The sequence below is a fragment of the Protopterus annectens genome, chromosome 14.part0 (genome assembly GCF_019279795.1).
Source record: "Protopterus annectens isolate FY-2018-M chromosome 14.part0, PAN1.0, whole genome shotgun sequence".
NCBI lineage: Eukaryota > Metazoa > Chordata > Ceratodontiformes > Protopteridae > Protopterus > Protopterus annectens.
The window spans coordinates 157457883-157484105 of NC_056748.1; the positions used below are offsets into that span (position 1 = coordinate 157457883).

The 26223-nt window shown below is 39.5% G+C and overlaps 1 protein-coding gene across 2 annotated transcripts in view; it reads right to left on the reverse strand.

Moving 5' to 3' along the window:
- Window positions 1–24154, reverse strand: part of VWA2 (von Willebrand factor A domain containing 2) — a 1170846-nt gene extending 1146692 nt beyond the window's left edge. For both annotated transcript variants that reach the window (XM_044055935.1, XM_044055934.1), the window contains exon 1: window positions 23939–24154. The gene's annotated coding sequence lies outside the window, so the exon portion shown is untranslated. The remainder of the gene's footprint in view (window positions 1–23938) is intronic.
- Window positions 24155–26223: the final 2069 nt, after the last annotated feature.

A 26223-nucleotide genomic window follows, 5' to 3' on the forward strand; every position in this document is an offset into this window, starting at 1 on the left:
GGAATAGACTTCCCATACATGTCAAGCAGAGCACCTCACTGACCCTCTTCAAGAGAAATCTTGATGAGTGGATGGGAAATAGAAAATTCACCCCAGGGATCACTCCAGTGACTTTACTCGACAGAGGCACTGGGAATTAAGGTTGGTTGGCACAATGCCAAGGTAATCCTATAAGCTAGGCTTGTAAAGGCTTTAGGGCCATTAGCCTAGTAAACACCTATGAACCCTACGAAGTGTTGGAACTCTCAAAACAGCGTTTCTCAAACATCTGATAATACATCCAGACCACTGTTTAAATGTACTGTAAAAGCTAGAAAGTTGTTAGCGGAGGTGAAAGCCAGCAGAACTGTAGTAAATGTGTTGCATCTCATTACTGGAAAGTCTACTTTATAAAGAACTTGATACTCAGATCATACACTTTGAGTTCAGTAGAAGAACAAACAGACTCCTTATAATTGGTAAACAGTACTCATCAGGTGCAATTGGTTAGGATGGCTCACAGTATATAAAACAGTAAGCACTAAACATCACAATAACTATTCCATATAACAAATCATATTAAGTCAGTAGCACAGTTAGGTAGGCATAAACAAACTACTACAAGAAGTCTGCCTAACCTACATCAACCAGGCAAAAACTGGGATAGCCAAAACTCATCCTCTTAATAACAGGAAATCCAAAGTTAAAGGTGATTTAATATGTACACCTGTAGTCATTTCAGGAAATGGGGTAATGCATTTGGAAACATTCAAGCCAAAACAAAATAATGCTGATTACAATTTGTTTTGAAAATTAAGAAGCAACAAGTCAGTAGTCCATAGTTAATTCCAAAAATAGAATTAGTGGTGTTTTTGTTTCGTTTTCTCACAGTGCTTTTTTGCTTCTTGTCTGCTAACCATCACACCTCTGCCAAACACTATATCCTTTGATACTCCCATTGCACCGGGGGTGTGGACTCATCTCTCAACTGGCAGTTAACCTTCTAGTGACTGGCTCTTAGAAGGTGCGGGTGCTGGAAGTGAGTGCTTCATAACTGAATGGCCATCATCCAGGCAGCCATGAAAGATGTCTTGGTTCCCACCCACCACCACCCACCATACTGCTGTCATCTTCTTTGCCAGGGCTACCTTCTTCATAACAACTTAAGGGTCTGACTTCATCCTTCCCCCTAGCTTGGCCCACCTGCCTTTAAGGACAGACCCTGACTGGCTCCAGGCTGGGGAACTGCTTTGTAGACATATCAATTCAACTTCAACAGACTGGTGAGAGGAGATAGTCTAATAGTTCTAATCCACTCCCGGGCAATGTGCATGTGTAGATGGAAGTCACTACAGGCCACAAAGGGTACAATGAATAACTTTGTAAGAACAAAGTACATGTCCCCCATCCTTAGTGTTGTAGGTACAGTCCCGCTTCTCTAAAAATGCATTGGATCGAACTGTTTCCCTCCCCTCAGGACATGCAAGCCAGCATTGACCCCCATCACTTCCACCCTTCTTTGACAGTTTCACCAGTAACTACATCCATATTAGTGTCCAGTCATACTGACCACAGTCAAGGATTTATATCCCTCTGCCATGAGTCTAGCCTCCAGATCTAGTTCTGTATTGTTTTTATTGGTTGACTGCCACAGCAAAATACAAAAAATAGGTACACAAGACCACTATGTTCACATTTGGTACACATGCACCCACTGTGTTCACATTTGGTACACATGCACCCACTGAGTTCACATTTGGTGCACATGCACCCACTGTGTTCACATTTGGTACACATGCACCCACTGTGTTCACATTTGGTACACATGCACCCACTGTGTTCACATTTGGTACACATACACTCACTGTGTTCACATTCCATACTCATACACTCACTGTGCTCATGTTTCCTTCATATACACCCACTGTACTCTCATTTGGTATATATGCACCCACCGGACCCACATTTGGCACATATGTAGCCACTGTACTCACACTTGGGCACATATGCACCCATCATACTCACATTTGGCACATACATAACCACTACACTCACATTTGGCATGTACATACCCAATGTGCTCACATTTGATACACAAACACCCACTGTACTTACATTTGGTACATATGAACAAACTGTATTTACATTTGGTACATATGCACAAACTGTATTTATATTTGGTACATATGTTCCCACAGTGTTTATATTTGGTACATATGCACCCACTGTCCCCATTGTGTTTACATTTGGTACATATGCACCCACTGTATTCACAAAGTGGGAATGCACATGGTCCATCATTCTTATCAATCACTGTTTTTCTTCTGGCATTAGAAAGATGTATATAAACTTACAGATAATTAACTATAAATGAGTTTATGGAGGGATTAGAGCATCTGTTTAGTGTAAATGGCTTTTAAAATTAAATGATGGACAGAATTAGTAGCTTACAGTTTATTCACAGTGTTCTAAAACATTTTACAGAAGGTCTGCATCTACTCGATCCCTTAGTTGAGATATTAAACTCGAGGTCCCACCTGGCTGCATTAGTGGTAACTCAGATGGATGTAAAAGAAACCAAGGCACCTCTCAAAAAAGAGTAGGGGAAGTTCCCTGAAGCCCTGGACAAATATTTCCTAATCGTATAAATACCACACTGTGTCTCCCATGAAAAAGGCCATTAGTCTAGTAAGACTAATCCAGTCAACAAAAGATAAATAAAATAAAATAAAGACATTTCTCGTGCTGTAATTTTCTCATTGGCTGACTGGGACCAGTAATCACACCAACGCTACAATTTGATCTCATCGTTGTTTGCTCACGGTTGCAGTTAACTTTGTTTACTATTGTTTTTCTCTGGCTAAGGTATGGAACAAGCGTTAATTTCTTGTATCATTTATTAGATTCATTTGGATTTAAATTGCTTGTCTACTCCTTAATTTCATCTGAATTTGTGGAGGAGGCTAAGAGAGGCACATAATATGGCTTGTTTTTAAAATGAAGTCTTTATTTTAAAGTAGCATGCTGTTCATTCTGAAGTCACTAATGCTTGGCACACATAACTTCTAGTCCTACCTCTAGGACCATCCTTGTTGTACACTTAATCTTCGTATCTACTGATTTCTACATAGTCTATGTTAATTAAGCATCAGTCACCTCACCCCCTTTATTGCTCATAGCTGCTGTCTGCTCCCCCCTAGATCACAGCCAATCTATTTCTATTTTACAGCTTACCTTTGCACTACAAAAATATTATTCTGAGGAAGCCCTCAGTGTTGAAGAAACATTGTAAGCTGACGTCAGGTACTGATTGTTGCTTAAGATGCATCTTAAAGGTTCTGACTGACTGCAATTAAATCTGCAGGTATCAGACAGAACACTTTTGCTAACAATGTTTCAAGTTGTAACAGGTCATATTATAACTACATTATGCAGTCAAACTATGGACATCAGAAAAAGCAATCTGGAGGAGATGCTGGAACACAGATGAAGTGGAAGGAAACAAGTCCATGATACAAGCTGTGGGTTAGATGTGTGCTGAAGGACCTGTGGGTTAAGTAGGAAGGTAGACAACTCAAGTGGGATTTACGGTGGTACAGCAGTATGGAACAGGGAGTTGGATTGATGGATAATGGCTACAAATGAGGAGGAAGATTTAGGATGAGGCAGTTAGACAGGGAGGAAGATCATATGATGAAGAGGGACAGATTCAGCAGGGAGAGACAGATAAGAAGTGATGAACAGGAAGACAAAGGCAAGAAGAAGAGATGGGAAAAAGTAGCAGGTGGTAAAGGGAACGATGGGAATAAATGGGGCAAGTAAGACAGGAGTGGGAAACTGGAGTAAAAGAGTTTTGCAAGAATACAAGAGAGAAGGCAAAGGGGTCAGAAGTGGTACAGGGCAGAAGAAAACTGACAGGGACAGTAAGGAAGGCTCAGAGGAATACAACTAAAGTGGAACAAGTAGCAGCTAGAAAGGAAGAGTCACATGGGAAAAGAAAGGCAGGACAGCGGAGCCAGTGCATGGACACAGAAAAACGTTTTGGTGACTGAACTCTCAAGCAGGAATGAGATTAAGTCTCTTGGGAAGGGGAAAGTGTAACAACCAAGTTACAGTGAAATTATTAAGGGGATTAAAGGTTGTGTAACACGACAGAAGTTGACAAAGGTGGCCACTGGGTAAGGGGGATACATTCTGTGATGCACACAACTTCTAATGAGCTGTCAGAAGTGACAGCTAACATGGTAAAAGCAAGGCCACATGTGCGGCAGAGAGATGCCATGGCATAGGACTGAAGTTAACATTCTCAGAAAACTTACCTTGCAGGAGGCAGCAAGAAGAGGAAATAGACAGTTAAGGAGTATAATGGTTGTGGCACACAGTATGAAAGAAATGCTTGGGACTCACAGGAAGAAGAAGAGGTTTAGCAAACAGACCAGTTTGTGTCAGGAACAGGCTACACCTTCCCTCAGAAGGGATATAAATGCTAAAGACTGGCCTTGAAATATACACCTCCTAACCAGTACCTTTAAACTAAGATGACAAATGAAGGCCATTTCATCAAAGCAGAAGAAAAGGGCAGCTTCTTGACATATGACACTGTGAAACCAGACACACAGCACAGCTGATGAACAAATAATATTTATTTTATGAAATGTTTTATACAAATACTAATAAGAATAAAAAATGTTTTACTTAGTTACTTTTGTTTCCCTTTTAGTGATTGTCTAAACATTCAAAACATAAAATGGAGTATCTGCTTTACAAATCCACCCACAATTTTAACAAAAAGTCAACAAAAGTCCATTCTTTCTCAACCACTTTTTCTAGCAAAGCCATATTTCACAGTTATGACTGAGGCCTTATAGTCTCACATTTATTCATTAATTTACGTGTTGGTGATCTTCTTCCTGTTCCTCTCCATCTCCCAAAACCAGCCTCCGGTTCACATCCAAGGTACTCCTAATTCTTCTAGTCATCTCCTGTGTTTTTTTCTGTCTCTACACCATTTTCTTTTGGAACACTGGAACAGGTTTCATAGGCAACTCGATATTTACATTTTCCCTTTTCTCTATGACTTTTATTGTCAGTTCGCTGGATAAACTTTTTTATTTCCTCCATTGGGTGTTCTGCATCAAAATATATGTTTGATGCTCCAAGTAAAATATTCTGAAGACAGCTGGATACAGCAGCTTGAATCTCACAACTGCCTCTCAACATTCTCTGATTGCTGGGACAAATTTATTTCCCTTCTGCCTGGTGTACAGTGAATAATCATTTCTCACAAGCACTCTTGTTATCTCCAATTATTGTAAATCAAAGAACCAGCATACGACAATGTAAAAAATTCACTGAGATCAGCTGGAACACCCAATTCAATAATGGATAACAATACTGGAAGTAAAGCCAAAGCACGGACAGGTGATGAGCAAAGACGTTTAATAAATCCAAAACATCACAAGTTATACCTCCAGGTTAAGTGCTTTCATTCACATAAAAGTGGACTTCATCAGAACACCAGTACCTGATACTAAATTATATTTGAAGTATGTTTGGTGCCAAATAAACTCCATTAAAATATTTAAATTTTTAAAGTGACAAATGCCTACAAGACCATGAGATGGTGTTCACATACACATAAATAAACAGTTTAAATTCGTAAATAATATTTTGTAACCTACGTTATAAATATTAAAACTATTGTTATCAAATTAGATTGAACTTTTCATGACATGAGAAGCTAATATATAAGTACATATTAAAATTCTATTATAAATATTATAATGGTGTTCTGATGAAGTCCACTTTTATGTGGATTAAAGCGCTTAACCTGGAGGTATAACTTGTGATGTTTTGGATTTATTAAACGCCTTTGCTCATCACCTGTCCGTGCTTTGGCTTTACTTCCAGTATTGTTATCCATTACTGAATTGGGTGTTCCAGCTGATCTCAGTGAATTATCTCCAGTTATGAATACTTTTCCCTTCTGTCACATTTTTGTCAGGATCAACTCTTTCTGCTGGTAGGACTGCACCTTTACTAGTACAGGTCTTGGCTGCTTTCTCATGGCAAGGTTTGGTATATACACACAATGTGACCTTTCAATTAACAAATCCTACTGTGGAATACCAGTCCAATTGTTTATATGGGCTTTCATTAAATTATTGCACTTTGTTCCTTCCACTTTCTCTCACACTGCAGAAAATCTAAAATTTTCACTGCACGCTCTGTCTTCTAACTCTTAACATTTTTTGAATCTGCTCTTCTTGAGAAGTCTTACATCAGCCAGCCTATTCTTTAGTTCATCCTCAGATTTTTGCAGTTTTATGAGTTCATCTGAACAGCTAGTTAAAGCTTCTTTGTTTCTTTCAGCTTTTTTATTATTTGAGTTTATATACTCCTTCAATGTATAACTTAGTTTAATAATTTCTGAGTACATATGATTTGTTTCCTCTAAATTACTGGAAGCCATCTCTTGTACCAAAGCTGAAGCTTGAACAACTGCAGGATCCCTCCCAACCAGTGTTTTTTCTCTTCACCTTTTCTGGATGATTTTCTTTCAGATACTCTAAATGTATCTTCTGCTGGCATCTAGACAATGTACTAACTCAAGCTGACATCACTGGCTCCTAATTCTCAGTTTCTTTTTTTCATACTGTGAGAGCTGAATTTAAGCTGATGATCAATGTGCAGCCATCTTAGTAGCCCAGTTACAGAGAAAATCTTAGGGGCAATACATATGTTAGTAATTTTATGAAACTGGAGGGGGATGGAAACCAATCTAGGCACATACTGTACACCCAAGAGGGTAAAGCTATTAAAGATTGAAATATTTTATTAACAGATCTGATACTAGAGGCACACTTCCTTCTGGAGGCAGCAATTGTAGGTTTGGAGAAGCTGCCAAGGGTGGACAGAGTGCTCCCAGGGTGGAAAGGTAGGTTGTCCCTGGACCATCCCACTCACTACCACTCAGCACTTGCCGGGGATGAGGAAGGATAGGGATTCCTAGCCCGAAAAGAATGGATGTAGGGCTCTCAACTAACCCAGGAATATTTGTTTCTTGTTTAATTGGGGAAAAATGGACCAAATGAGTGAAGGTTGAGGAGGCATCAGACAAAATCCTGGAGGGGAGATTTTTGTTCAGCTGTTTTTATATGTCATACAAAGGAAACACAAGTATGGCCCAATCTATGAATAAGAGAGTTCCTTTAAGACAAGCATTCATCTAAAGACAGCAGAAATGGAAAGAACACAGGCTAGTGGTAATTGAAACATTCATGATCATGTCTATTTATTTATTTACTTACTTACTTATCTATTTGACTTTGATTATCAGGAACGCCTGGCTGGGCAAAGCCCCTTTTCAATAGAGGCCAAAAGAGAAAATCTCCACTCTTTTCCACAGCAAATTAGCAAGAGTTAGCAATAAAAAAAATTGCTTTTTGTTTATATATCTGCTTCACACACAAGGTTTGCTGTTTCTGTGAAGGTAGTTTTCATACATGTCCAGAATTCTTCTGTATCCTCCCATAACTGGGAAAACAACTCATGTACCAACTCCTTTGCTCAACATTTTCTGGAATTCATAAATTCCAATGCCTTGGATCAACTTATCCACACCCCCACCAGGGGCAGCAATATCATAAACCTGGTCATTACCAACATGGGCAAACAGTGTTCCATACCAGAGGTCAATTCCTCGTTGGTCAGATCCGGCCACAAGCTAATCACCCTAGACATCCACATCCCACCCCCACCCCCCATTAGGGAAACTACCGTAAACTTTTTCTCCAAAGCCAACTTCACTCTTCTTAAGACAGAAATGACAAACTTCACGACACCCATTCAGAAGGACAATAGAGGTACGACTGCTGAATCCTACACAAATGCACTTTATAAGCACTTACTTGGGTGCATGGATCCTGCAATCCTTAACAGAACTAAGATGCTATCCTACAAAAAAAAGAAGCCAATCTGGTGGCCCCCTGCCATAAACAAACTCTACAACAGAAGAAAGAAACTGCTGCAAAAGAGAGTAAAATCCCATGATTGGAGGAACTCCCTGGTCAGCCTCAGTAAGAAGCTGAGATCCCTCATAAAATCCTCCAAAGCTAGTTACGAAAACAAAATCACCACTGTTTCTAAAGACAACCACAAAGCATTCTATAGCTATGTCAAGAATCTCAATGGCAACACTCAGATCTGCTCTGAGTTACAGCACAAAGGCACTAAATATACAGAACCAACTGATATTGCCAACATCCTGGCAGATAGGTTCAGTGCTAACTTTACCCCTCTCTCACCCCCTAAAGGGCCCATCTCTATACCGGAAGAATGCAAAGTTCCTGTAATCACAGCTGCACAGGTAAAATCCACACTCTCCAAAGCCAAGAAAACAGCATCCATGGGACCTGACAAAATCCCAGGCTGCGTTCTACATGAACTACAGAATGAACCGGCACCCCACCTAAGTACCATGTTCAATCATAGCCTCACCTCAGGCTTTGTGCCCACTGAATGGCACACAGCCATGGTTAACCCACTTCACAAAGGGGGATCCACCATGGACCCCAGGAACTACTGCCTCATTAGCCTGACGAGCCTGGTCTGCAATGCCAGAACGTATCATCATGGAACTTATAAACAAAGACATTGGTAATCTCCAAACTCTGGACCCCACCCAGTTTGGGTTTGTAAAAGGCAGATCATGTCTCCTAAACCTGATAGACTTCTTTGAAGCAGTCACCAAAGCCATAGATAAGGGTAAGGTGATTCACACAGTCAAGGCTTTCGACACCATCCCTCACTCTGGAATTACAAATAAGCTCATTAAACTAGGTATAAATCCCTATGTCACAAGATGGGTTGCCAACTGGCTCACTGACAGAACCCACACTGTGAAAGTAGCAGACTCCAAATCTGACTTCAGACCACTGACAAGTAGAGTACCACAGGGTTCAGTCCTGGGTCCTCTCCTGTTTGGCATCTACTTCTCTAAAGTACAGGCTAACACAGAAGGTCTTTGGCTAATGAAGTTTGCAGATGACTGCAAACTAGGAGTCAAAATCAAAATTCCTAACGATGTGGACATCCTACAAAAGGGCCTCACTGAGACAGATCCCTGGTGTCAAAGCCATAGCCTCAAGCTCAATGCCAAAAAGTGCATTGTCATCCCTTTTGAGAAAAACACTGTACCCGTGAACTACCACATAGGTGGTAGTCTACTTAACACCAAAGGTGTGATAAAAGACCTTGGGACACAGGTGGACAGTAGTCTATCCTTTGATAATCACATTGCCACGGTAGTCAGGAAATCCTTCTACGTGGCACACCTCATCACAAAAGGTTTCTCATCCAGGAAAAAAGAGGTCATTGTTCCCCTCTACTTATCACTCATTAGACCCATTATAGAGTACAATACTCCTTTTGGTATGTACCTCACAAGACAGATACAACAACTGGAAAGGCCGTAGAAATACCTCACAAGAGGATTACCAGTCTCAAACAGATGCCCTATGCAAACCATCTCAAAAAACTCCAGCTTTACTCCATTGCATATTGCCTACTCATAGGTGATCTCTGCCTAACATACAAAGCTATGTCAAACCCAGAGCTGTTGGACATGCTCCACTTAAAGAAATCCCAATCCCTCTGAGCTACACGCTCTAGGGACCTAAACCTTGTCACCACAATAAACAGAACATGCTGCAGGGATAGATTCTTGTCCCAGAGACTTCCCATACTCTGGAATAGACTACCTATCTATATCAAACAAAGTTCTTCATTAGCACTCTTCAATAAAAACCTTTTTGATTGGATGAGAGATAGGAAATTCACCCTGGGGATCACGGCTGTGGCTCTGCTTGACAGGGGCACAGGAAAATAATTTTCTTGGGTGGCGAAAGTCAGGGTACCTTTTTGGCTAGGCTTATATAGGCTCCAGGGCCAATAGCCTAGTACCTACCTATGAACCTATGCCTGGCTGCTAGCCAGTTTAGGAGGTACTGTCACATTTTGTCAATATTCATCTCTTAGAAGCACAGAACACTCATTTTTGATTTTCATTTACTGCTAAACTTGGTGTGAATCTTACTCTTTAGTGATGAATTCCTACCCACACAAAATGAAAGCTTTATGGTAGTGCATGTAGGAAGAAGATATATCAAACAGAAAGACTGAACAAGCCAATTCAGCTGTACTACTGTTAGCCATGATGGGATATACACTTCTGAAAACTAGACACAGCAAACAGAAGAATGAATTTGTGCCATTGTTTCCACACTGTAAAGTGTTACCCTAATACTAAACCACAGCTGGATAACTGTGTACCAGTCATGTCAATTATTTGACTGGATTATAGTCTACCTGACATGTAAATTATTTGTATGGATTACCACCTACCTGACATGTAAATTATTTGACTGGATTATAGTCTACCTGACATGTAAATTATTTGTATGGATTACCACCCACCTGACATGTAAATTATTTGACTGGATTATAGTCTACCTGACATGTAAATTATTTGTATGGATTACCACCTACCTGACATGCAAATTATTTGACTGTATTACAATCTACCTCACATATAGATTATTTGTCTGGATTACAGTCTACCTGACATGTAGATTATTTGTCTGGATTACCATCTACCTGACATGTAGATTATTTGTTTAGATTACTGTCTACCGGACATGTAGATCACTTGACTGGAGTACCATCTACTTGACATGTAAACTATCTGGCTGGATTACCGTCTATCTGACATGAATTATTTGGCTGGATTACCATCTACGTAACATAGATCACTTGTCTGGATTGCCATCTACTTGACGTGTAAACTATTTGGCTGGATTACCGTCTATATGACATTAATTATTTGTCTGGATTACCATCTACCTAACATGCAAATTATTTGTCTGCATTAGTACCTGCCTGACATGCAGATTAGTTGACTGAATTACCGTCTACCTGACATGTAAATTATTTGGCTGGATTACTGTCTACAAGACATGTAAATTATTTGGCTGGATTACACTCTACCTGAGGTGTAATCTGTTTAGTTGGTTTATAAAGTGGCAGACATATTAAAGCAGTGGTGATCATTACTGACTCATAGCAGCAGAACCCCCAGTTTATTCATGGATAGGGTGTCTTTTGGGTACAGGTTACATGCTCTGCTCCAAGTTCACAATGGTTTTCAGTAGGGTGCCCGGTTACCTTCCTTAACCCAAAGACGGGCTGGCAGGTTGATTAGTGATGCTAAAAGTATCCCTATTTCTGCTTTTCATGGAAGATGCATGAAGATGTAGGCCATCTGATAAAACTAGAATCCCATCCTTGGCTGGTGCCTAACTTACACCCACTTCTTGCCTTGATGGACTTTGGGCTTTGTAACTATGAACTACTATATAAAAGTGAGACATATACTCTGGCAGTTAGAACTGATGATTAAGGTTGCGCACTATTACCATACTGCTTCCTATGGTCCAAGGTTTGAATCCCTCAGCCTCTATTTACCTACTCTGTGACCTTGAGCAAGTCACTTAACCAGAAAGTATTTTGGAGCAACTGGGATAGGCTCACAGTGGTCTTGTAAACTGCATGCCTAATTACTACCTATAAACTAGAGATGTGGAGGGATTTGTTAATCAGGAAAGCATACTTGATTTTCATAATTGTTTTTCAGACTGGATGCTTATCATTGCAAAGAAATGCAAACTTACAGTAACATGGAGACTATTCAAATGCAAGAAAAAATTAAATCTGGCTGCATATGTAGTTTTTGTTTAGTTTAGTAATTGTTTCGTTTAGTAACTGTGAGTCACAAGCACAGTTTAAAAGCTGTTTTATGTCAGGTGAGCAGTGATTTGGAAAACATATATGTGCAGACCCGATTTGAGATTGCAGTAAGTTAAGTCAGTTATATTGTGCCAGTCTGATGTTATCTGTCAGGTCCAGAAGAAAAAAAAATATTTATTTGTTTTTGTTGACTGGGAAATGTCCAACTGCGTAAAACCAATTTTCAGCAGGGGCCCAGGGAGTAAAGCTCCACATTTAAGTTACACATGATGCACATTTATAATTGCAGGGCAAAACATATTTACATGCTCATGTGCTTTGCACAGTGTGAAGCTAAGTAATGTTGCTGAGTGATGCTGAAACTAAATGGCAGGCAGCTTTCCAGTTTAGATTCACACTAGGTGAAGTGAACAGCAGATAAATAGATCATTTTCTACATAGCATTTAGTTACTTGTATGGCTTGCAGCGCATTGCCTGGTAAGGTAAGAGAAATACTAACCAAAATCAAACCCCACTCCAAGATACAATAAGGAAGGATCTATTTCAGGTGAGCAGTACCCTAGAGTCAAAACTTGTCAGGGAAGATGTCTGGTCTTGTGCTTGTATGATGGTAGCCTTCCAGCCAAAGAATCAAGCCTGACATTTACTATTGTACTGTGCAGTGAAGGACAAATAAGGCATGCTCTGAGAGTCACCCCCTTTATAAATGATTAATTAAATTACTCGGTTACTTGTTTTGTTTGTTAATGAGCAAGTCCACTAGGCATACATGCCTTTTAAAAAAAAAAATAATGGCTGTATCAAAAGACACAAAAAGTAAAGAGTATACATATTTGGATGTAATTTCATGTTACAATTCAAGGTACTGTTGACAATTCTTGTATAATATAACCATTTATATAAAACCATTTTACTATTTAACTACTAAATGTTTACAATATGTACATGTAATCCATACATTCAGTATTTATTCGAAACATAAAATGTTTCATTCATTAATCTGATGTGAAACCATTGTCATATATTTCCTACAGTGCTGTTATTTTGGCCAGATTTTTTTTCTTTTTTGATTTATTTTGCCTACTTATTATTCCATTTTCTTTACTACAGACCTCTTGACGGAACAATAGAAACTCTGTATATTTTGGTTCTATTTCTTTACCAGTTTCTACTCATATATGCTTCTTTTCGAGGCCAACCAAGAGCATAGTCTTTTCAAGTGTCTTACAAAGAAACTCACATCTTGGACATGTACAATGAAGAAATCAAGCCCAGGATTACAGAGCAAAACTTGTTAGGAAATCACAGCCGTAACCCTCTCTGCTACATGACACATTACACTTAGTTTACTCTTATGTGCATTTGTGCCTGTCAACTATAGCAAGTAAAGGTATGAATGTTTAACTTAGTATCCAGGCAGACTTTCAGGGACTGTAGCATTAATTAGAGAAAAGTAAAGCTATGTGATGGCAGAGATGTTAACTTTTGATTTTTATTTATTTATTGTTGATTGTGAGTGTGTGTGTGTGTGTGTGTGTGTGTGTGTGTGTGTGTGTGTGTGTGTGTGTGTGTGTGTGTGTGTGTGTGCGCTTCACCATGTTGCCAACTGCATTTCTACTCCGTGTTGCATTACTGCTAAATGTTTTACTTCTGTTACAAGTTTACACTGGCTATATGGTAATTACCAAATGCCATTAACATACATTATGTAACACTGGTTTGCGATATTATATCATTCTGCAATGTAGGGTCTTCTTCACAATTGACTACTAAACACAAGATGGCAAACTACACTACAAGCAGTGCAATCATACATTCTTTTCAGGAAATGCAAAGGATAAAGTACAGTACCAAAAATTATGGCAGCAGTCTCTAATCAAAAACAAATCGGTGCACGAGAGTACATATTGCAACAATAACTAAATACAGCAAGGACATTACTGTCCTCCTAGAAACAAAAACTAAATAGAAAAAGACTTAATATATGCAACAGTAACTAAATACAACGACATTACTGTCCTCCAAGATAACAAAAACAAAATACAGAAAGAGTTCATATATGCAACAATAACTAAAAACAAGTACATTACTGTCCTCCTAGAAAAAAAAAACTAAATAGAGAAAGAGTTCATATATGCAACAGTAACTAAATACAAGGACATTACTGTCCTCCTAGAAAGAAAAAACAAATAGAGAAAGAGTTAATATATGCAACAGTAACTAAATACAACGACATTACTATCCTCCTAGAAAACAAAACTAAACAGAGAAAGAGTTCATATATGCAACAGTAACTAAATACAAGGACATTACTGTCCTAGAAAAAAAAAACTCAATAGAGAAAGAGTTCATATATGCAACAGTAACTAAATACAGCTAGGACATTACTGTCCTCCTAGAAAATAAAAAACGTAATAGAGAAAGAGTTCATACATGCAACAATAACTAAATAAAGCAAGGACATTACTGTCCTCCTAGAAAACAAAAAAAATAAATAGAGAAATAGTTCATATAAGCTAAAATAACTAAATACAGCAAGGACATTACTGTCCTCCTTGAAAACAAAAACTAAATAGAAAAAGAGTTCATATATGCAACAGTAACTAAATACAATGACATTACTGTCCTCCTAGAAAATAAAAACTAAATAGAGAAAGAGTTCATATATGCAACAGTAACTAAATACAAGGACAATAATGTCCTCCTACAAAAAAAACTAAATAGAGAAATAGTTCATATATGCAAAAATAAATAAATAAAGCAAGGACATTACTGTCCTCCTAGAAAACCAAAACTTAATAGAGAAAGAGTGCATATATGCAACAGTAACTAAATACAAGGACAATAATGTCCACCTACAAAAAAAAAACTAAATAGAGAAATAGTTCATATATGCAAAAATAAAGCAAGGACATTACTGTCCTCCTAGAAAACCAAAACTTAATAGAGAAAGAGTTCATATATGCAACAGTAACTAAATACAAGGACATTACTGTCCTCCTAGAAAGAAAAAACAAATATAGAAAGAGTTCATATATGCAACAGTAACTAAATACAGCTAGGACATTACTGTCCTCCTAGAAAATAAAAAACGTAATAGAGAAAGAGTTCATATATGCAACAATAACTAAATAAAGCAAGGACATTACTGTCCTCCTAGAAAAGAAAAACTAAATAGAGAAAGAGTTAATATATGCAACAGTAAGTAAATACAAGGACATTACTGTCCTCCTAGAAAACAAAAAACTAAATAGAGAAAGAGTTCATATATGCAACAGTAACTAAATACAAGGACAATAATGTCCTCCTACAAAAAAAAAACTAAATAGAGAAATAGTTCATATATGCAAAAATAAATAAATAAAGCAAGGACATTACTGTCCTTCTAGAAACAAAAACTAAATAGAGAAAGAGTTCATATATGCAACAATAACTAAATACAAGGACATTACTGTACTCCTACAAAACAAAAACTAAACAGAGAAAGAGTTCATATATGCAACAGTAACTAAATAAAGCAAGAACATTACTGTCCTCCTAGAAACAAAAACTAAATAGAGAAAGAGTTCATATATGCAACAGTAACTAAATACAAAGACATTACTTTCCTCCTAGAAAACAAAAACTAAATAGAGAAAGTGTTCATATATGTAACAGTAACTAAATACAAGGACATTACTGTCCTAGAAAAAAAAACTAAATAGAGAAATAGTTCATATATTATACAACAATAACTAAATACAAGGACATTACTGTCCTCCTAGAAAAAAAAACTAAATAAAGAGTTCATATATGCCAAAATAACTAAATACAGCTAGGACATTACTGTCCTCCTAGAAAACAAAAACTAAATAGAGAAAGAGTTCGTTTATGCAAAAATAACTAAATACAGCAAGGACATTACTGTCCTGCTTGAAAACAAAAAACTAAATAGAGAAAGAGTTAATATATGCAACAGTAACTAAATACAAGGACATTACTGTCCTCCTACAAAACAAAAACTAAATACAGAAATAGATGATATATGCAAAAATAACTAAATACAGCAAGGACATTACTGTCCTAGAATACAAAAACTAAATAGAGAAAGAGTTCATATATGCAACAATAAATACAAGGACATAACTGTCCTCCTACAAAACAAAAACTAAACAGAGAAAGAGTTCATATATGCAACAATAACTAAATACAGCAAGGACATTACTGTCCTCCTAGAAACAAAAACTAAATAGAGAAAGAGTTCTTATAGGTTCATACTAGGCTACCTGCCCTGGGGCATTTATAAGCCTAGCCCGATTGTGTTTGGCTTATGCCACCCCTTGATTTGAGTATACTGTGCCCTTTTTAAAGTTTAGTTTACTGTGCCTCTGTCTAATAGTGACACGGAAGTAATCCCTGGGACAAACCTACGATCCCCCATCCACTCATCAAGATTCTTCTTGAAGAGAGTCAGTGAGGTGCTCTGCCTAACATGGATTGGAATTCTATTCCAGAGCGAAGGGAGCCTCTGGGTTATGAATCTGTCCCTCCAGCATGTTCTATTTATTTCTGTGCTGAGGTTCAAGTCCCTCGAGCACATGGCTCTAAGGGATTTAGATTTACTGAGGTGGAGCATGTCCATTAATTCTGGGTTGGACACAGCTTTATAAGTCAGGCATAGATCGCCTCGAAGTAGGCGGTATGCAACTGAGTAGAACTGGAGCTTTTTTAACCGAGCAGCATATGGCATCTGTTTGAGTCCCTTGATCCTCCTGGTGAGGTACTTTTGGGGTCTTTCTAATTGTTGCAGGTGTCGGGTAAGGTACATCCCAAAGGTGGCATTGTATTCTATGATGGGCCTGATGAGGGATGAATAAAGGGGCACGATTACCTCTCTTGATCTAGATGTGAATCCTTTCATGATGAAGTGGGCTATGTAGAAGGTCTTTCTAACCACTTTGGCAATGTGTTTGTCAAAGGAGAGATTGCTATCAACTTGGGTCCCCAGATCCCTAATTACTTCCTCTGTACTTAATGGGTTACCACCTATGTGGTAATTTGTGGGCACATTGTTTTTGCCAAAGGGTATGACTATACACTTTTTGGCATTTAGCTTTAGACCATGGCTTTGGCACCAGTTATCCGTCTCTGCGAGACCTTTTTGAAGGATGTTTGTGTCAGCTGGAGAGTCAATTATGGCACTCAGTTTGCAGTCATCTGCGAACTTGGTGAGCCATAGTCCTCTCACGTTGGCCTGTACCTCAGAAAAGTAAATACCGAACAAGAGAGGTCCCAGGACAGAACCTTGTGGGATGCCACTTGTGCCGGTTTCGAGTCTGACATGGCCCCAGCAACTCTGACTCTGTGGGTTCTGTCTTTGAGCCAGTTTGCGACCCATCTTGTGACATAGGGGTCTATATTTAGGCTGGATAGCTTATCTATGATGCCTGAGTGGGGTATTGTGTCAAATGCCTTTGCGAGGTTGAGATAGGCTGTGTGAACTACCTTCCCTTCATCTATGGCCTTGGTGACTGTTTTGAAGAAGTTGACCAGGTTCAAAAGGCAGGATCTGCCCTTGACGAAGCCAAATTGGGTAGGATCTAGTGTCTGTAGGTCCCCAATGTCTTTGTTTATGAGTTCCATGATGATCCTCTCCATAGCCTTGCATACTAGGCTAGTCAGGCTTATGGGGCGATAGTTTCCAGGGTCCGCAGAGGCACCACCTTTGTGGAGTGGGACCACTGTTGCTGTACGCCATTCTTTGGGCACATATCCTGTAGTGAGGCTGAGATTGTACAGCAGTTTTACTTGAGGGATTAGTTCTTCTTGGAGTTCATGTAGGACACAACCCGGGACACCATCTGGTCCCATGGAAGCAGTGTTTTTTGCTTTAGAGAGGGCGGCCTTCACCTGAGGATCAGAGATGTTTGGGAGGCTGCACTCTGCTGGGATAGATACTTGCTCTTTTGGGGGGGAGGGGTGGAGAAGTTTGCACTGAACCTGTCTGCCAGGATATTGGCGATGTCTGTGGGTTCCGTGCATTTTTTGTCGTTTAGAATCAACTCAGAACAAGTCTGGGAGTTGCATCCCAGGTTCCTAACATAACTGAAAAAAGCCTTATGATTGTCTTTAGTGTCCTGTGCAATTTTTCTCTTGAAGCTGGCCTTGGAGGATTTTATGAGGGATCGTAATTTTTTGCTAGTACTGATCAGAGATGCCTTCCCTTTAGGGATTTTGCTCTATCATGTAGTAGCTTCCTCCTTCTGTTGTACAGTTTATTTATGACTGGAGTCCACCAGACTGGACACCTGCCTTTGGATGATTGGGTCTTGATTTTGTCTGGGATAGCATGATCCATGCATTCCTGGAGATGTCCGTAGAATGTGTTTATATAGGATTCTGCAGTTTGGGCCGTAGTTTACACTGGCTCTGGGGCCTTGAAGGATTCTACTTCGGTTTTGAGAAGTGTGACGTTCGCTTTTGAGAAGTTTTTCACTGTGGTTTTCTGGGCTGGGGGTGGGGTCGGGATGTGGATATCCAGTGAAATTAATTTATGGTCTGATCTTACCAATGAGGGATATACTTCAGATGTGGAGCATAGAGTCCCCATGTTGGTAATGATCAGGTCTAGTATGTTATCCCCTCTTGTGGGAGTGGTGACTAGTTGTTCCATAGCATTTGAGTTTATAATTTCCAGGAACTTTTGGGCTAAGGTGCTGGGGCTTGAGTAGTGCTCCCAGTCAATGTTTGGGTAGTTGAAGTCACCCAATATAATGGTGTTTGGAGAGATCTTCATGTTCTCCAATGTTTTCAGGAAAGCCGAGTGGGATTCCTGACTTTGAGAGGGTGGTCTGTAGGATGCTATAAACTGAAAAGCAGTCTTGCCCACTGTCAGTTGCACATGGATGGTCTCCGATACTTCGTGCAATGCCACTAACCTGGAGGTGTGGATATCCTTGATAAATATGGAAACTCCCCCTCCTTTTGTGGTTCGGTCCGGGTTTTGGGGTCGAAAAGCATGATATGAGGTATAACCTGGTAGTGCTGAAGTGCTCTCTGGAGCCTTGAACCAGGTTTCTGTCACTGCACAGATATCGATGTTCTCCATACTGAGGAGAGCTTCAAGTGCATGCATCTTGAGGTTAAGACTTCTGGCGTTTAGCAGCATTACCCTTAGTTTCTTGTTCCTTGTGCTGTCTATGGAGGTGGGTTTGACTTTTGAGCCTTGCCTAAAAAAGGCACTATGGGGGTGGCAAGAGCCTTTGCCAATATCCGAAAGCCCAGGGGTGACAGGTGCAAGCCGTCCCTAGCGAAGCAGCGTTGCTTGTCGAGCATGTCATCCCAGGCTGACAGACACTGGATCCCCTTTGAATGACACCAAAATTTTAGCCAATTGTTAAAATCGATCATTTTGTCTTTATACTGTGGCATCATTCTAGGTGAGGGTAAGATGCTGCTCAAGGTCAGGGTCATACCGGCCTGGGCTACATGATCAGAGAGCTCTTCTATGTCTCTTTTCATGTAGTCGAGGGAGGTACGTCTCAGGTCATTCACGCCAGCATGTACAATGACTGAGTCATATTTGTATTTGCTTTGGAGTGACCTGAGTGCTTGCGTTATGTGGTGGATCCTAGCGCCCGACAGGCAGCTCACTGTGACCTTCTCTTTATTCAGCCTGGTGAGCGGGACATCAGTGTGTCTGACAATAGAGTCACCTATTACAAGAGAATCAGGTGTGTTATTCAGCCTTAAGGGCTGTGACTGCTTGGCAAACTGACTTTGTGTGCTATGTGTTGTACGTGTTTTGTTTTGGGGTAGCGTTTGCTTGGATGTCTGCTTTGGAGGTCTCTGTTGCTTAGGTAGATTTATATTTAGAGCCTCAGAGTATGTTTTTGTGTTTTTATGTGTTTGGTTCGCTGTTGTGGTGGGACTATGTGATACTGGAATTGTGTTGTGTGAGGTTACCTTCTCCTCCTGATTGGTTACACCAGTTTTGAGATGAGAGAGCTCAGCCTCCAGTTTGGCAATATGGTTGCATCTCTCACATATATTGGAACCTGTTTGGAGGAGGAGAGGGTTGTCCATGTACATGAGACAGTTGTAACATTGCCTCAAAATTCCCAGATTCCCCAGCTGGACTGGAGAGGAAACCATTGACTGACCTTTGGACATGCTAGAGTAATATAGGGAACTGAATTAAAATGGACCAATAAGGGACAAGGTAATCGTAGAGAGTATGAGTAAGTAGTGCTTATGGTTTATTAGTGCTAACTTGTAAAATTATTTATTTGGACCAGTGACTAAATACAAGAACATTACTGTCCTCCTACAAAACAAAAACTAAACAGAGAAAGTAGTATTATTCTGGGCAGCCATAAACCACCTCACTGGTGCATGTAGTATTTGCAGGTGTATACAGATCCTACCCTGACATGAAAAATACGTATATATCCTAAAGCATCCTCACAAGAGAAAATTCACAATGTTGACTGGAGTTCATATTAGAGTTTAAAAGGAGACCCCTCCCTCCCAATGTTAGTACACAATGTAAAAGAAGACTTTTGTCTGTGCAGTCAGTTTTACAAGGGAATACAGAGTTGACTCAGGATGTATTCAGTGCCAAAGGAGACTGGAAGAGGTGGGGGTTAAGTTTATGCCCCAGGGGGATTCTATACTCTGAATAAATAACCTTTAATTTTCTTTGGGTAAGTGCCTTGTACTGCTTCGTTCAGCATGGAAAAGGACAGCTACATGACATTCGGGTCTCATTCTTGGGTTCAATAGTCAAGAAAACATCAACATGGAGTATGTAAATATAATTACTAGGCAAAGATTGAAGAAAAAAACATTTCAAGACAATCTTTTACATTCTCAGGAAACTGATACTGTGCACAAGGCTTTCTTAAAGATAAAAGACACACACGTACACTGAAAAACATTACTCAAGGGAATGGCTTACAACAGTGGTGTCATGCCACAGCTAAGATCGTTATTCCTGATGAACCTTTAGTGAAATTTGGCACTGAATCACAAATTACAACTACAAATCAAAACAAAATATTGAATTACACATTACAAATATTTCTCACTGAATAATGTTATCTTATACAATATGCACTGATGAGCAATCCTGTCTACTTTGAAACATGACTAGGAAAACCACAGATCCAGAAATACCACCCTTAGGCTCTCGGTAACACAGCAGTAGAAACTCACTGACAGCTTTACCCTGTGGCATGGAAACAAACCCGTCATTGTCTAATAAATGCTCTATGTGATCCTGGTACTTAGAGCAGCTTCTTTATATTAATCGGGTGTTCAGAGAGGGCTATACCTTCATACCTAAATATACAGGTAGATAAACTTAAACATGCACTGCTGCAAGGCTACAAGGTAAATATCACTGCACAGGGTGTTAGATTTTGACAGTAGGAAATTATGCTGTTATAAATGTACGCTGTATGAACACAAAAACTTAATGCCTCTAGGAACAACAAAAAAAGCATTAACGAGATTGCTGAAGTACAATCCGTGCTGGCTGGTATTGCTACCTTTCAAACTTCTTGTTTCACAGTACAGTCTTTTCCACAGTTATGTATTTTATCACTGGTGCTGCCTAAATGTATAATTATATCAACACATAGTATGCAATCAGTAGACTTCCTTCACAGACTCCACAGATTCCCCTTTAAAAGCTAACCGAGACAGCAAGACAGTTACAAGAGCTGACACGCACTGAGGGTTGATGGATTTAAAATTCAGGTTCAGTGTAGCGTTTCAGCTTTGTTATGCCACTTCAGGTACAAATTAATTACCTGTAGAAGGTACCTGTTCATCCACCAAGTTACACTGCTAGATCATGATATGCAGGTCCAAGGGACCTGTGCAATTCCAAATGTTTGTCCCATGTTTCCAGTAGTAGCCCTAAAAAAGTATAATGTCATAGAGTTTCTATCATAAAACTGTCTGCAAACCATTAAACTAAGATAAGGTTAAAAAATGATATTTTTGCCATTAATTTCTACTATGAGCTCTGTGTTTAGTCGTTACTCTCTCTCTTACTCACAAATCTACTTCCAAATTGTTTGTCCTTCATCCTCTGCACAGTCAATACCACAATGATGTCCAGTTTTCTTAATGACCCCTTGAGAGTAAAGTTGTGAGTTTGCACTCAAGAGCTCATTACAAAGTTTTTTGTATGACATCAAGCAAATATGTGTTTTCTGATTTAGATTCGGCTCCTTCTACAAGCTGAGAAATGTCACAATATTATTAATTCTATTTCAGTTAGCAGCACCTGTTTAGATATTCAGTGTGTAACAGTACTGTTCAGCAAAGCTACAGCAAATGGGACACTAAGGTGGATAGACATCAGTGCGTTATTAACATCTTCCAAATTAATTATCACCATGTAAAGCCATACCAATGATATTAATTGCAAACAACAGACAAGGATCTGGGCAAATCAAAATCCATGGCTGGTAATAGTTTAGAAATGCTGGCCCAAACGCGCAAAACTGATGCACAACAGCAGAACAAGTAAACTGACTAAACGTACAAGATCTTTTGTTTAATGCTAAGTACTGTATCCATTTTAGTATAAACATCTCAAAGTCTTTGTAGGCTCGATCAAAGAAGACATAATACATGCAGATTAGCTGGAATGCATACTGAACAAAATGTATCCAAAAGGGGAGAACAGTATGACAAGATCTGGACTTTCTAATACCACCACCACTATTGAGTCAATACCCTAACATTTCAGCTCAACATCTAAGCCCCAAGCAACCCCAACAAAAGAAGATGACCAAAGTCAAAAACAGTGACAAATGTGACTTGAAAAAATAAACAATTTCAAGAGATCAGAGAACTTTATTCTTTCTGCATCTGCCTCTGCTACTTTCAGAAGTTGAAAATCATTTATATGGCACCATGCAATGGTCAAGCCAAGAGAAAACCTGAACCATTACAGTTAGAGAATACATCTTAAAGCCTTTTGTCCATCTATATGGCACATTAAGTACCAGAATAATTCCTGCCCCCCCCCCCCCCGAATTACATTTGTAATTATGTCTTTTGGACGCTTTTTTCTTTTTTTTTTTCGTGCTAGACAAAATCTTGAACAAATCACAGCTGCAGATAAAGCCCTTTGTTAAGCCAGTGTTAAAAAGGATAACATTAACTCTCATTAGGGACTCAAACCCAAGACCTCCCTGGTGATATAAATGCCTGCGAACTAAGAAGCGCCTCTGGACAGATAAGTTTATGATTCTAACAGTGCCTAAGCAAAGAAGTGTGTGTGTGTGTGTGTGTGTGTGTGTGTGTGTGTGAGAGAGAGAGAGAGAGATCACCCTGCTGGGAGGTTTGCAAGCTGAAAGGACAATGCTCTTTAAATACCTATCTGCCCACAGACAAATGTAAAGGAAATTAAGAAAGGGATTGGGAGAGTGAGGGACTACAATTACCAGAATATTGTGGAATGGGAAGTAGAAGTCCTTTTTAGTAATATATCAGAATGCACTGGGACTGTTTATGTTAACTGCTCGGAATATTACTTAGTAATAAATATCGTAGATAATCATCAACTGTTTTATAGCAGATTACAAAAATTGTTACTTAGTGGAAAAGAGGCATAGCCGATTCTTCCACCACTATCCTCCCTGTGTGTAAACACACACACACACACACACACACACACACACACACACACACACACACACAAGTACCGTGTCAGCCTGCACTGTGTATCTCTTGTGTCCTTCTTTCCACCCAATGTCCCGTTCTTTTTGAATGGGACAGTCAGTGTCTGAATAATGCCATCGAGTGCTAAATGCAAACTTGTCTCAAGTCTGGAAGGGAAAAAAAAGAAATAAAACTAAGGCAAACTAATTCCTAACGCACTGTCTGTCCCCCTTTACTTTGTCCAGTTTCCAAGGCAACACTCAAAATCATCAAGTCCAAATGCACTTTTTGAAAGAAACAAGGGTCGTTAATTATGCGGAGGCAATGCTTGGAACTTTAACTTATAAAATTTAGCATAAACTAGACTAGTTGAGAAAAAATATTTTATACACCCATTAGTTTTTAGCCAAAAAGACGTCGGCTCTTGTCAATAACGAAGCAGGTGAAGCACAGAAGTTTATTGGGATCTGGAAAAGAAGCTGGTCTACTTACCTACCGGAGCCTCATAAAGTAATGCAAAGCTACCCCTGTGCACAGATCCTGTCCCGGTGCTACTCAGCGCTTGCCACCGATCCTGCAGCCACGAGAAGCACTCTCTGAGGGTTTGGTTCCCTCCTCCTGCTCTTCACTTCCGCCTGAAGGTGCAGCCTGCTCACAGATGTCAGTGCGTCTCAGAGGTGCAGATAATATCCAGGATCAGACTGCCTGCCTGTAGGGAGGGGGATCAGCTTTCCTTTCACATACTCAGTCAGCAGCAACTACTTCTCACACCCCCTTTCCAGTAGCCAAATAGGAGATGGTGACATGCACTTGGGAGGGCTGAGGGATGTCAGGATTATGTATGCAGCATTGGAAAATGTGCACTTCTTTCAAGACTGAAGGACCGGTTTTAATACAAAAAGAAAAGGTAAACAGAACTGAACGTCAAGGATTGCAACAAAGCCATTTTTATGATGTGTTACACCTCATATATTAATTGCTCTTATAATATGTATTCTATATATATTTCTAGTAGTAATGGTTTAGTTCAACACGCGCTGCTTTGTTTCTTCTTAAAACTGTATTTGTCCTAAAATCTCAGGACATTTGCCATTTTTACAATTTTTTTTGCAGGACACAACTGCCCAAAGAGGAACTGTCCGTCGCAAAGTGGGACAGGTGGTAACCCTAGAAAATGCATTATAATACAAAACATGTTATTCCAGCAAGCTTCTAAGTTTATAGGAGCAATATTTAAAAACTGACCCTGTTTTTGATCTTTGTACTCCCATTGTTTCATTTCAGGCTTTGTCCAGATTTCTTGCGTTCAGATGTATGTTTGCCCCCCCCCCATATGTTAGGCTTTGTCCAGATTTTTTATCCAGATTTTTTACATTAAAAGGTTGAGCGGTATGCTTCCCATTATTTTTATCGATAAAATATATGCATGCAAACCCCCCATTCAACCCCCTTATTATGACACAGGCGTTTGGAACGTGGTTTGCTGGCCAGTGTCGCTCCACGCAGCACTCAGCTCACCTGAGGCGCGTGCACTGATTTACCTTGATACAGTTTTGCAAACGTGCGTGAGAAGATGAAAGGAAAAGAAAGTTATTTTCTGTCGCTCAAGGGGCTGTAAACTAAGTGATTTAAGGCGGTACTACAGTTGTACTATGCATGGCTTGAATTACTAGCCAGCATTCGTGTGCATCCAGCGCAGGGAGAGGAACCTTATACATAAAGGAGTTATGTTACTCACCGAGCATTCGTGATCAGATACAAGCATTATGCACCGAACAGCATAAATCTGAGAAGTTGATCCGTTAACGGCATCCCATTGTTGTAAATGTATGCTGACTTGACTGAACAATAAATGTTTGTATCCCTTTAACATTCTCAATACAGTGCATGCTAACAGTAATACCCCTTCAAGAGTGCCTTCTCTGTTAGGCACCATCATCTCATGGCATAGATCTCAACCTTTTTTATTTTCTAAAGGATATGAAGTCTGAAACTCAAATAATTATTTACTGAATTCAGTGTTGCCAAAAAATCACAAATTGTATGTGGCACACACCAAAATATGAGGGAAAAATCTGGTCATTCTGGCAGCTATGTATGGTCGGCAGTAATTTTATCTGTAGATGTAAAATTATCGAATGAACTAAGGGAAGTGTCCTTAGGAGAGAGAGAGAGAGTGACAAATCTGCAAAGCGTAATGCTATTAGGAGGGGAAGAAGATAAAATGGGGGAAAAGTGGGAAGATATGTATATAGGGAATGGAGAAAAAAGGGGGAAGGAAGAAGAGCTGTATACAGAGAATGGCTGGCGGAAGGAGGAAGAGATGTATATGGAGGGTCTATATTACCATATCGAATGGTAAGAATGTCAAATGCTCATATGTGCAAAAACGCATGAGAACGAACTTGTTTTTTTAGGGTCGCGGTACGGTGAGGACTGGAATATTTGCCCTTTCCTCACTGTAGTGCGACCTCGGAATTGGAATATATATTTAGCGGGTGGTGTGAGGGGGGCAGGTTCGTTCTCGTGCGTTTTTGTTCGTATGAGCGTTTGACATTTTTACCATTCGATATGGTAATATAGACCCATATAGGGAATGGTTGTAGATAAAGGGGAAAATGATAAAGACCTGTATATAGAGAATGCCTTGAGAAAAAGGGAGAATCATACAATCATAGGAAGTTACTAGGCTATTGGCGGTGAGACTCTTACAATCCTAACCAAAAATTCAGCCTATGTTCCAACAAGTCAGCACCCTATACCACTTCCAGCAGGGA